This window comes from Onthophagus taurus, chromosome 3 (assembly GCF_036711975.1).
Source record: "Onthophagus taurus isolate NC chromosome 3, IU_Otau_3.0, whole genome shotgun sequence".
Classification (NCBI taxonomy): Eukaryota; Metazoa; Arthropoda; class Insecta; order Coleoptera; family Scarabaeidae; genus Onthophagus; species Onthophagus taurus.
Window position 1 is genome coordinate 15,788,410 of NC_091968.1, and position 13,685 is coordinate 15,802,094.

Here is a 13,685-nt window from a genome sequence, read left to right on the forward strand (position 1 = left end):
TTGCACATCCTGTTCGCGAATTTCTAAATAATAGTTTCCCTGAGCGGTGAATTGGCAGACTGGGACCGATAGAATGGGCCCCCAGATCTTACACCCCTTGATATTTTCTATGGGGTTATCTAAAATCAAAAGTGTACGCTGAGAAATCACTCAATGTAGACGCATTAAAAAATCGTATTAACGTTGAAATTCGTAATATTAGTCAGCAATTTATTTGTAATACTTTGAAAGAATGTATGGAGAGCATTTCGAACAATTGATTAAATGATTAGAATCAGAATTTGTTTCTTTTTTATAATATAATTCATGTTCTACGGACATTAAATAATTTTAAATATTAAAACTTAATACCTTGCACATTAAAACTTGAATTATTAGTGTTTTTTAATAGAGAATAAAAAATTAAAGAATACGTTGTCATGGTTACGCATGGGTAACACTATTTTTTATTCGAAAAAAAAATAAAATTTGCAAAATAACTAATACAAAACTAAAGAACATAAAACAGAAAAAAATACAAACAAACAATTACAACACAGAAAACAATGCAAAAATACTATAATATATTAAAACTAAACAAAGCGTTTCCATGATTATCCATGGGTAGTGTAGAGTGGGGCAATAGTCCGCGTGGGGCATAAGTCTGAAAAGTCGGTTTTGCAGAGGCGGATAAACAATCTGGCAACCCTGTCATACCGTAACCTTCGATAGCCAGTATTGATACAGTAGGATATATTAAACACATGCAAATCGCATGGATCTGTTGACAGCAGAAGTGGCGTTAAATTTGAAATTTGATTGAGTATATGGGGCATAAGTCACATTTTCGCATGGGGCTTATGATGTTTTAAGATTTTTACCCACATGATATTTGCAGTTGATTTAATTAAAAATTTCTCATGTGCAGAAACTATAAAAGAAAGTCTACGAGAAAATTGTGCACAGAGGAAATGCTGCAAGTGGCCAGAGCTCAGATAGCTGATGGTTCCTCAATTCGGACACCCGCTACTATTTTAGGCATTCATGAGTCTACTTTGCGAAAAAGGTTGAAGTCTGGATATGGTGCAGTATCCTTTGGCAACTATACGTCAGTATTTACAGATGAAATGGAACGGATGCTGGTTCAGCATTGTAAAGAATTGAACAATAGGTTTACAGCCTAACATTCAAAAGTTTGAGGAGCATTGCTTACGAGTATGCCATCTTAAATAAACTTAAACATCCATTTAATCTGTTTAAAAAGTTAGCTGGTAGGGACTGGGCATACAAATTTATAAAAAAATATAATCTCTCTTTAAGAACACCAAATCCAACTAGTTTGGCCAGGGTAATGGTCTTTAATAAAACTCAAATCGATGTTTTTTTATCAAATCAAACCAATCTTTACAAAAATATGAATTTCCTCCAACTTGGATGAAAGTGGAATGTCTACGGTGCCAAATAAGGTGCCCAAGGTTGTCAGTAGTAAAGGAAAAAAATTGGTGGCAAAGGTATCATCTGCTGAGCGCGGTGAAACAATGACCATTGTATGTGCCATGAATGCTGCAGGAAATTTTGTCCCCCAGCTTTATATTTCCTCGTAAGCGAATGAAGAATAAACATATGGATGGAGCTCCGCCCCAATCTATCGGTATGATCTCAGACTCACGATATATTAACAGCACTTTGTTTTTGGACTGGTTGAAACATTTTCAAGCCCATGTGAGAGCTAATGCTGAGCATCCTGTGCTATTGATATTAGACAACCATTCATCCCATAGATAACTATTTTATTTTGTAGAGAAAATTTCATACACCGTTGGACCGATGTTATTTCAAACCACTAAAAACGTTTTACGCGGATGAATGTGATCATTGGTTAACCAACAATCCAGGAAGAAATATAACCCACTTCCAGATTGCGAAGATATTGGTGCGCGCCTATGAACGTTCTTCTACAATGGATAAGGGTATCAAAGCTTTCGAGTCCTGTGGAATTTATCCGTTGAATAAGAATGTGTTTGCCGAAGAAGATTTTCTTCCTTCAACTGTTACCGACCGAAATGTCCAGATCCAGCAAATAGATTATAGCGAATCAGACTCAGATCCTGAATCATCTCTACCATAATCCGTGTTGCTCAAAAATAAAGTCAAAAAACATTTAACCCCTCAGCAGCCAACAAATGGTCCGGTTGCAAGTACCTCAGCAGTAGAAATTTCAATTGATGACCTTTATCACACACCTTCTACGTCTACAGTCGGCCCAAAAAACAAGCTAGTTTCTCCGGCAGAAATTATTCTGCCCCTAAAAGATCTGAAGATCAGAAAAGAAGAAAGCGGGGCCAATAATCTGAAATACTGTCCGGCACCCCGTTTAAAGAAAAACTTGAGGCGGGACGAGCAGAAAGCTTCGAAAAGAAAATTTGCAAGCCAAGAAAGGTACAATGAGAAAAATCAGCAGCAACAAGAAAAAGAACGATTGCAAAAAGCCAAAACTATCTTCTTCTATAATACATTCGTGACCTGCGTGCTCCGAAAAATATAGCGACCCACCCACTGAAGACTGTATTCAGTGCAACCAGTGTCAAAACTGGTGGCACTAAAACTGCACTGCATACGAAAATATTGGAACATTTATTTGTGAACTTTGCGAGTAATAATAAGAACACAAGATTATTGCCCCACATGTTCATGACTTTTGCCCCAATGGTGGGGCAAAATTCCTATTCTGCGTTTTTTTGTATTTTTAAAATTTTCTTTTGTTTTGTTTGTTCTATCAGAACGAATAAAACATATATTATATTATTTATATTTTTATACATAAATGATTGTATTAACATACCTGAAGTAAAGTGTTTTTTCGTTCACATTTGTTATTTTTATAATTATTTATAGCTTAGGTACGTCCTTTTGCCCCACGCTACTCTAATGTTATTTTTACGTTCACAAAAAAAAATAAAATTTGTACCTTTAAAACAAATTTTCTCAAAATTTTCCTTATGTAACCCATATCGATATTTACATCGTTGGTCGCAGAAAAAAATATCGTTTCAGATTCTGTAAACAAATGCATAAAAAAATGACTATTATAATACCGAATTGTTGGAGACTATTCGTCGGTACGTACCGATTTGTAGACGCCAAAGTTTTTAAATAGGTGTATGAACAGATTTCATGAGAGGAAACCAACTGCGTTGAATCTTTTTAAGAAGTTAAGATATCGGGTACAATGTGATTTATATATTTTTTTAACTATTATAGTAATTTAACATAAAATTATTAGTTAATTATTTTAACATAAAAAGTAAAATAAAGCTTTATTTAATTATATTATACATATTTTCTGTTAAACAACAGGACAATTCAGAACTTGCTTCTTTGAGCCCAGAAAAATTGAAGAAACGCTGCGTTTGCGAGCATCATTTTCAAAGTGTCGATCTTTTAAAGAAAAATTATCCTCATCTGCCGTACCAATGTCATATAAAAATAAAACTAGAAACCATGTCATATAAAAATAAAAGTAGAAACCATGTCAAAGCAAGATAAGGACTGTGTTTGTTTTCGATGAAATAGCTATTAAAGACAACTTGAATACTCAATAAATAAAGGATTTACAGATATGAAGTAGAAAGATATGAAGATTTAGGGGAATACGGTCGAACTAGCAACCTGGCAAGCGAAGCTCTAGTTATTTTACTAAGAGGGTTAATACTTACAATGAATAATTCCTCCACAGAGTATAAATCTATCTTCTTTCTACTCATGTAAATTTGTATGTGTCTTTTTCGCTCTCTCATCTATTTTTGCTCATCCACATCAAATTTTATTACATCGCAAATAAAATGCAGCAAACGTTCACCTTTTGGAAGATGGTGGACGTTAGATAATAAAATTATGGCATGGGCAGTTTACAAGAGTGGTTCCAAATGCTATAGACTACTAAGGAGATTACTAGCATTCTCTTCAATAAGAACTCTTAAGATTCTACTTGAAAGTGTGACTTTTAATGTGGGCATAAATCCACATATATTTAGACATTTGGGAGAATGCCTGAAAACGTTTTCAGAAAGTGAACGACTTTGCACCCTGACTTTTGATGAAATGGCTATCAGAGAACATGTTCAATATAACGCACATACCGACTGTGTAGAGGGATTGGAGGACTTTAGCGCTGAAAGGACAAATAGATGTGCTAACTATGCCCTTGTTTTCATGGTTCTGGGCATTGTGAGAGCATGGAAGCAGCCTATTGCTTTCTATTTTAGCAGGGGAGGTGTAAATTCTGCTAGACTGCAAGGTATATTAAGGGACATTCTAACAGCTCTCAGCGCAAATGGTATAGCAGTGATAGCAACAGTGTGCGATATGGGAACGTCAAATGTTAAAACATTAAAGGACATGGGGTCTACAGAAACACATCCATATTTTGAACATGAAGGGAAAATTTATTCAAAAAATACAATGTTCAAATACCTGCATGCGATATTCTGCTGTCAGTGAATGCCCATGATTTACAGGCGAGGTGGTCTGATATTGTAGCAGTCTACAAAAGAGACAAAAACTCTCCACTGATTTTTAGGAGCCTCTACAAAATTAAAGATTACTACTTTGCAGCGCTGAAGCAAAGTTCAATGAAAGTTAAAATTGCAGCTCAAACACTCAGTCGATCAACAGGAAATTGTCTCTACAATGCAGTAATAAATGGTAAATAACTATCGTATATCTTAGTTATTATTTTTACTATCGCTAGGGAAATATGTTAGTGATAGAATTACAGAAATAAAAGAATTTTGCAAAGCAATTAAAAAATATTTCAATAGTTGTAATGAGGTTTTAGAAAGTAGACGTAAAGCAATCGAATCTTTATCCGATAATATAGAGTTAGGTTCTGATATAACTGTAAAAGACGAAAGAAAAATGAGTTCATTTGACTTAAAAACGGCAGGTTCTTTGTTTCCATCTATGGATGGTACGGAAGATACCACCAAACAGCTTATCGACTCAATTAAATTATATGAGGAATTGTTGAATGATGCAGGTAAACAATTATTAACTAAATATGTACTAAAGAGAAAACTTTCACAAAGTGCTAAGTTGCGAATGAATAGTAATTATAATAGTAATAATGATTTTGTTAAAGATTTAGAAAAACGCTTTTTGACCAAACATTCGGCAGCTGTACTTTCTGTAAAGTTGAATAATGCAAAATAAGGTTCTAGAACAGTTGAAGAGTTCGGCAAAAGTGTCGAAGAATTATTTGTGAATCTCACTATTTCACAAGCGGGTGTTAACGCGAGACATTAACTACATTAAGCGAAGTTAACGAAAAAATAGCAATAAATGCTTTTGCCTGTGGGTTACAAAATTTTGAATTACGTACTATCATAAAATCTCGAAATTATACTAAATTAAATGACGCGATCCGTGGTGCTTTAGATGAAGAACCATCCCTGAGAAATCCATCAACTTTTCATGCGAGAGCTCACTTCGGTTCTAGAGGTAGATATAAAGGTAGAAATCAGTGATATAGAAACCCCCCTCAAAGTTTTTCTCAGCAATATACAAATAGTAATCAGTATCGCGGATATCAAAATTCAAGGAATAATATCAGACCATCAAATAGCTTTCGTGGAAATAATCGTCGACCTAGTACAGGTACCTATAGAGGCTCTGCAAGAGGACATGTGTACTATTCCGAAACTGTTCAGAATAACTCTAATAACAACCAAAATCTTAATGACATTCAAAATCAATCTGACAATAATTTAGAAAAAATTTTTCCTAACTAATAAACATGAAATAGTAGTAAGTTACAGTTTAAACGGGTTAAATTATGTAAATTTTACTTCTGTCAGCATATTTTTTCAAGAATTTTTAAATGACGATCATCTAATAAATCCATTAAATAAACTTGAGGTTAAAGACATTAGCTGTTCAGTAACTTCGCTTGGATCAGTTTATAGTAATTAATAATCCAAATTGTCAATTTCAGGGAATATTAGGATCAGATTTCTTTTTTAAATATTTTGCCACAATAAATTACGAAACATTTTTACTATCTCTTTGGATTGACAATGTTAAAGTTTCTGTACCCATTAACTCAGATGCGTCGGTATACACAATTTTACCAGCTCGATGCGAAATAATTAAGTATTTTCCAGTTACCTTAAAAGGAGATTTAGTGGTACTGAACGAGGAAATAAGTGATGGTGTTTTTGTTGCAAATACTGTAGTTATGGTCAATAACAATAATAAAATACCAGTTAGAATACTAAACACTAACGATCAAAACATTAAATTAAAAAATTTTGTTTCAAAGGTTGAAACTCTTGAGCATTATAATATATGCAACATTCAAACTAATAAAGCTTTAATAGTGAATATGGCAGATACTTTGCTAGATTTAATAAGAATGGATCATTTAAATGCGGAAGAAAAACTAACATTACAAAGAGTGTGTACAAAATATTCCGATGTTTTTCATTTAGAACATGATACTTTGGGTGTTACTAATGTTTATAAACAAAAGTTATAGTTGTAAAACTCAGTAACTCCATCTTATGTAAAACCATATCGCCTCCCTCATGCCCAAAAAGATGAAAGATTCTTTATCAGGTGCAATGCACTTTTCTCATCTTGATTTGTCACAGGGGCACTACGAAGTAGAATTGGATCAAGCTAGCAGACCGTATAGTTAGTACAGATAGAGGTTAATTTCAGACGACGAGATTACCAATGGGACTTAAAGTTAGTCCTAGCGGGTTGAGTCATGCAATGACTATTGCAATGTCAGGTTTAACGTATGACATATGTTATGTTTATCTTGATGATCTAATTGTTTTTGGAAATACATTACTAAATCAGAATAAAAATCTTTTAAAAGTACTTCAAAGGTTAAGAGAGGTTAATTTAAAGCTTAACCCAAATACATGCGAATTTCTTAAAAAAGATATTGTTTATTTAGGTCATAACATATCCGCTGAAGGAATTTCACCGGATCAGTCAAAAGTCGAAGTAATAAAACATTATCCCGTCCCAAAAGATGCTAATGACACAAAAAGATTCGTCGCATTCGTAAAGTACTATAGACGTTTCTTTAAAGATTTTGCTCATGTAGCTGCACCTTTCATGAATCATTTAACATGTAAAGGTTATTAAATAAAATATAAAAAATAAATTAAAAGCCACCCTTATATGTCCACCTACACTACAATATCCAAACTTTTCCAAGGATAACACTTTTATTTTAAAAACAGATGCTTCAGGTTATGCTGTTGGTGCTATTCTTTGTAATGGAGATGACAGACCTGTAGCGTATTGTAGTCGTAGCCTTAATAAATCCGAGAAAAATTACAGTATAATCGAAAAAGAACTAACAACAATTGTATTTGCAGTAAAACATTTTAGACCTTATCTATTCATTTCGATATTCAATATATAGTAGGAAAAAATAATGTGGCAGCAGATGCTTTGTTCCGCATAGAAATTTCTTTAGATCAACTTAAAAGTATGACAAATAACACAGTAAATTTAAATGTTATAACTAGAGCTCAATAAAAGAAACTCACCAGTGATCTTAAGGATAAAATTAGCAATCATTTACAAGAAAGGATTGGCCACCCTGGTATTGTAGAAATGTTAAAATGTGATGAGAATTCCACTGAATTAAAGTTACTAAACATTAATGAAATTAATAAAATAATAAAAGGAAAAGAATACGTAAAATTATAAGACTTTATTTATGTAAAACAGTTAAAAACTCTTTTTATGATTGATAATACCCGATCAGCGTTAACATTAGGTACATCGCTGGGGTATTTAAAGAAAATATGCATGCAAGAAAATCTATTAAAAGAACTATTAAAACTATCTCATGAGATGATAAAAAGATTAGGTATAAAGATAACAGTTGTAAAAGGTAAACAAACTGTACACGATTTAGAAACTAGACAACTTATCATTAACGACTATCATATGCTTCCTACTGGCGGACATGCGGGCATAAACCGGACATACAATAATATAAAAAAATGTTACACATAGCCAGGAATGCAAAAAGACGTTGAAAATTTCATTAAACGTTGCGATGATTATCAACGTTATAAATACCCGAATTGTAAAAAACAACCATTAACAATTACGACAACAACTTCATCTGCTTTTGAGAAAGTAGTTATATAAGTTAATTATAACCACCTGAACTTTTATGTTTGAATATCCAAGTAATGACAAGCGAGAAGCTGCACAACGCGTGTTTGTAAATTTACCTTACAACCCTCCTATATATAACCCCAGATGGACGAGGATCTCAAACCACGGTAGCAGTTTGAGTATCGCAACATTCTAGGTCCGTGCCTACCACCGAAATCTCCTATCATCCCTATACATTCCTACCCATTTCCTAAAAAAAACCTAATAAAATCTATCTAATAATTACCCATCTCTTAACTTTTCTATTAAATTAGTTTATTTTTAAATTTCAAATTTAAAACTATAATATAGGCAACTTCAAAACTGATTTTCTAACCTATAACGGTAACAAACACGTGCACACATAATTCCATCTTGTTCGTTAGTTTAGACTTGATACACAATTTTACTATTAATAATAACATAGACACTTTTCAATAAAGCGCTTCATAGAGATTTCAAGATACAAATTGTCAAGAGAGCTTTAAAGTTAAATTGACGTAAGTGTAATAGAATTTAGTATTTAATCTAAAAGACAACTATCAACATTCAATGAATACAACTTTAAATTGATTTTTAACATTTTTAAGTATAGTAGTTGTTATTTTGTAATAGGAAATTCGAAAGTTCCTGAAGATGGTTTTATAAAAGGACTGAAACCGGTAAAATTTATAACATTACATCCATTTTAATAAAAGTACAGAAAGATAAAAGTATTTTACTTTAATTAAAAGAATGTTGAGAAAAACAGAAGATAGTGGATGTGATCCTTATGTGGCACTAATGGAATATAGAAATACGCCTATCGACACTATTATTAATAAATCTCCAGCAGAGCTAATGTTTGGAAGAAGAATTAACGCATTTTTACCGACTATAGACAATTTAAAAAAAAATACCAAATATAATAATGAGAAAGGTAAGCTGGAAAGCAAACAAGAAATTTACAAATATTATTACGATCGAAAGTATAATGTTAATCTACCAGAGTATAATAAAGGAGAAATAGTATACGTGAAAGATAAAATACATAATATGACGCCAGCAAAGTTATTGAAAAACCGATAGACCACGATGTTATAAATTGGAATTGCCAACTGGAAACATTGTTGAAAGAAATAAATTCAACATCCACAAAGCTTCAACTGAATAAATTGTAAAAAAAGAAGATTTACCAGAAGTATGTAAGGATGAAATAAATAATAGTAATAACAAACCATCTAATAATGACAATAGCTGTAATGATATGGTTAAAACTCGGACTGGACGAACAATTAAAAAACCCGCTTATTTGTCTGAATATATTCCTTAATAAAAAATTTTAAAAAAAATGGATGTCATATGTATCACATAGATGGCGCGGTGGTAGTAAGACGTAAATATAGATAACAAGCATAAAGTATAGTATGTAGAGGTTACAGTAAAACTAAGTAACTAATAAACAATTATAAAATATAGTTGTGGTTTAATATAAAGTAAACCTTACAATGAATACTACAAATAAACTTTTTCCAACGCCTTCTTCTATTGTATGCGATCATCAACTTTTGATTTTCAAATTACTCGGTATATTTTCCTTCACACTACTGTACAGAGATTTGTTTTCTGAACCCATTGATGTACAATACATCAACATTAATTATAACTGTAGTAGAGAAAAACATTAAAATACTTTCCGAATATTCTCTTAAAGTCACTTGTGTTATACTGTAGTGTGCCATGAGAAAAAATAAAACAAACAACTTATAAATGTCATTTACAACTGCTTCGGGCATTGAAATAACATTTAATGACTGTTATCAGTTTTGCGCGTTATTTTTTTTCATGACACATGTGGCAACCACCACAGGCAACCACCACAATTATAAATTAAATCATAAATGAATTCATCAAAATATAAATCATAGTAATAAGTTTTTTTTTAACAAAAATTGTAAATCCATAGAGATACAAAAAGTGTTGTTTATTGTTATTATTATAAAATAAAAAGTCAAGTCACGTTGTAACGTAAATTGGTTTTACTCTCTTTTTAAATTGTCACACAAATTGGTGACCCCGAACAAGAACTAACCCGACATCGAAAAAGAAGTAACCCAAAGTTAAGTTATAAGAACCAATAAGAACCCGACGTTTTGGAGAAAGACGTGAAAGATTTGACGTAAATTAGAATTGTCTTCGTCGTTTTCTTCATCCAATTCTCCCCAACCTCGCACCAGAGACCGATCCTGCTATTTTTCCATAACCACAACGACTTGGTGATACCTATCCAGCGACCATCCACGAGTCTACATGCGGATTTTTAGAGACGAAACCTACATTGCAGGTATTTCGATTTCTGGTAAGGGTTAATAGGTGTTGATCAGCAATATAATTATTTGAACCTAAATAAGTATCCTACCACAATCATGAATACTTCTGGTGATCAAAGCGTTGACATTGTCACCAATATTAGATTGCCTCCCTTCTGGAATGCAAATCCTGCTGCATGGTTTCACCAAATTGAAGTGCAATTCAACCTGTCAAGAATAACTAATGATAAAACAAAATATAATTTGGTAATTACGCATTTGCCTACCGAGATAGTTTCGATTGTTTATGACGTCGTAGATGCTCCACCGGATATCGATTCATACTTATATTTCAAAAACACTTTGATCAATAGGCTTTCTCTAAGTGAAGAGAAACGTCTTGATGATCTCCTTTCCGGCTCTCAGATCAAAAACCATCTGATTTCTATAGGAGTATGTTATCGACAGTCGGTGGATCGCAAGTCGTAAGTCCAAATTTATTGCTGAAACTTTGGCAGAGAAGATTCCCCAAACTATCTCGGTAGCGTTATTGTCTTCAGGTAAAGATGACATCAATGATTTGCTTAACATAGCCGATAAAATCTGGGATTCATTATCTTTTTCAACGACTCGTTTTCCTAAAATTGAAGTCAACAAAATTAACGACGTGTCCTCTTCCAATGTGCATACAACTTCTCAATTGTTGCAAGCCATCAATAACCTTTCAGTTTCTATTGATAAAAACTCACAACAACTTCATCAATGGCAATCAAATATCCAGACGAACATTAACTCTCTTGCTGCTCGACTTAACGAACCTGACATAGCAACAAATCTTTGCTATAATTGTAAGATGTTAAGGTATCGATCACCTAGTCCAAGAAGTTCTTCCAGGCAACGTCAAAACCATATCTGTTATTATCATTCCAAGTATGGCGATAAAGCACGAAACTGCGAAAAAGAATGTATGTTTTATAATTCCTTTAAAGACACAAATCTTGCATCACCTTCACAGAACCAAAAAAACTGAAACAAGTTGCGCTAGAGAACAATCAGTTCTCGTCTTTATGTTTACGATAACCAATCCAATTTAAATTTTCTGATTGATACAGGAGCAGACATCTCTGTGCTGCCTTATAAATTCTTTCGTAAACATAAGAGAGATACCATTTCTACATTAACGGCATTAACTGCAAATGGTACGCCAATAATTACCTATGGAAAAAAATTGTTAACATTAACATTGCAATTAAGAAGAAATTTTCCACATGTTTTCACAATTGCTAATGTCAACAAACCAATTATTGGCGCTGATTTCTTAAACAAATTCGACATTATGGTCGACATCAAAAATCGTCGTTTAATTGATAATACTACCAAATTATCTTCAATAGGTAGCATCAAAAAGTCTTTTATACCAATACCCAAACTCTTCTCTATCGAAACTAAATTCACTTCTCTCGTTAAATCTTTCCCAAAATTAACTTCATCACCTAATTTTTTATCTCCAATTAAACACACAACGCAACATCGAACCATTACAAACACTCACTTGCCGTTTTGTCGTCCAAGACGTTTAGACCCCATAAAATTTTCTATCGCTAAAAAAGAATTTGAACACATGGTATCACTTGGAATCTGTCGGCCATCTTCTTCACAAGTTTCTTCCCCATTGCACATGGTGCCTAAAAAAGATTCGAATGATTGGCGGCCATGTGGCGACTATCGTCAATTGAACCTTGCCACAATACCTGATCGCTATCCATTACCTCATATCCATGAGTTCAATCTGCATCTTCATGGTTGTACAATATTTTCTAAAGTCGATCTTGTACGTGCATACCATCAGGTACCTGTGGCTGAAGAAGATATTCCCAAAACAGCGATTTCAACACCATTTGGCTTATTCGAATTTTTGAGAATGCCGTTTGGCCTCAAAAATGCCGCCCAAACGTTCCAACGCTTCATGAACGAAGTACTTTCTGGTCTAGATTTCATTTTTGTCTATTTAGATGATATCCTTGTCGCAAGTAAAAACGAAGAAGACCATTTACTTCACTTATCAACACTCTTTGAGAGGTTAAGCGCTTACGGTATCAATATCCAACCATCAAAATGTCTTTTTGGAGTTTCCTCTTTAGATTTCCTTGCGCATGAAATCTCTTCAGAAGGAATCCGCCCTTCTCAATTGAAAGTAAAATCTATTAATGATTTTCCAAAACCTACAAATTTAAAGGAACTTAGGGATGATAAACTACTTTCACAGGTTCGTACCAAATTTTTCAGAGATATGGACCTCTTTATAATTTGGCAACTTCCCTTCGTTCCAAAACACAACTTATACTTTGGTCTCAAGAAAATTCCAATTCTTTTGTTTCGGCCAAAAGTGCTTTAGCAAATTCGATCGCTTTAGCTCATCCTTGCCCTGGTGCTGCTTTACATTTAACCACAGACGCTTCCGACACTGCTATGGGAGCCGTTCTTTCGCAAGCAGTTGATAATTTTACAGCACCACTTGCTTTTTATTCAAAAAAGCTCACTTCTACTCAATCGAAATATTCCACTTTTGATCGTGAATTATTGGCAATTTATTCAGCCATTAAATTTTTTAAACATTACCTACAAGGAAATCGTTTTACAATTTTTACTGATCACAAACCGTTAATAAATTCCTTTTTTAGTCTTTCAGATAAAACTCCTCGCCAAACCCGTTACCTAAATTATATAACACAATTTACCTCAGATATCAAATTTATTAAAGGTGACTCTAATATTGTAGCCGATGCTTTGTCACGAATCACTATTGAATCCCTTTCATCTAATTATCCATCGTCTGAGGACATACGAGCAGCCCAAGTCAAAGATGAGGAGTTAAATCATCTTCTACGCAATCAATTTTCGAACAATACTCCATACCAATTATCTCTTCAAACGGTTGCAAATACAAAATGCAAAGTTTGGTGTGAAACTTCTTTAACTTCACACAGAATTTATATTCCTAAAAATTTGAGAAAAGAAATCCTTGATAAATTTCATAATTTAACTCATTCTGGCATTCGATCAACACTTCACAATCTTAAATATCGCTTCTTTTGGCCTCACATGTCTAGAAACATTCAATTATGGACAAAAGCTTGTCTAAATTGCCAACAAGCGAAAGTTCATAGACATATCAAATCTCCTCCTCAGAACATACCCATTCCGAGAGGTAGATTTGAACATATACAT

At 33.3% G+C, this 13,685-nt stretch overlaps 1 long non-coding RNA gene across 1 annotated transcript; it reads right to left on the bottom strand.

Annotated features, from left to right (window-relative positions):
• Nucleotides 1-11,785: 11,785 nt before the first annotated feature.
• On the bottom strand, nucleotides 11,786-12,238 carry LOC139429434 (uncharacterized). The gene is made up of 3 exons (XR_011640084.1): nucleotides 12,196-12,238; nucleotides 12,010-12,142; nucleotides 11,786-11,950 (listed from the first exon to the last, which is right to left on the bottom strand). It is a non-coding gene; the product is annotated as an uncharacterized lncRNA (long non-coding RNA).
• Nucleotides 12,239-13,685: the final 1,447 nt, after the last annotated feature.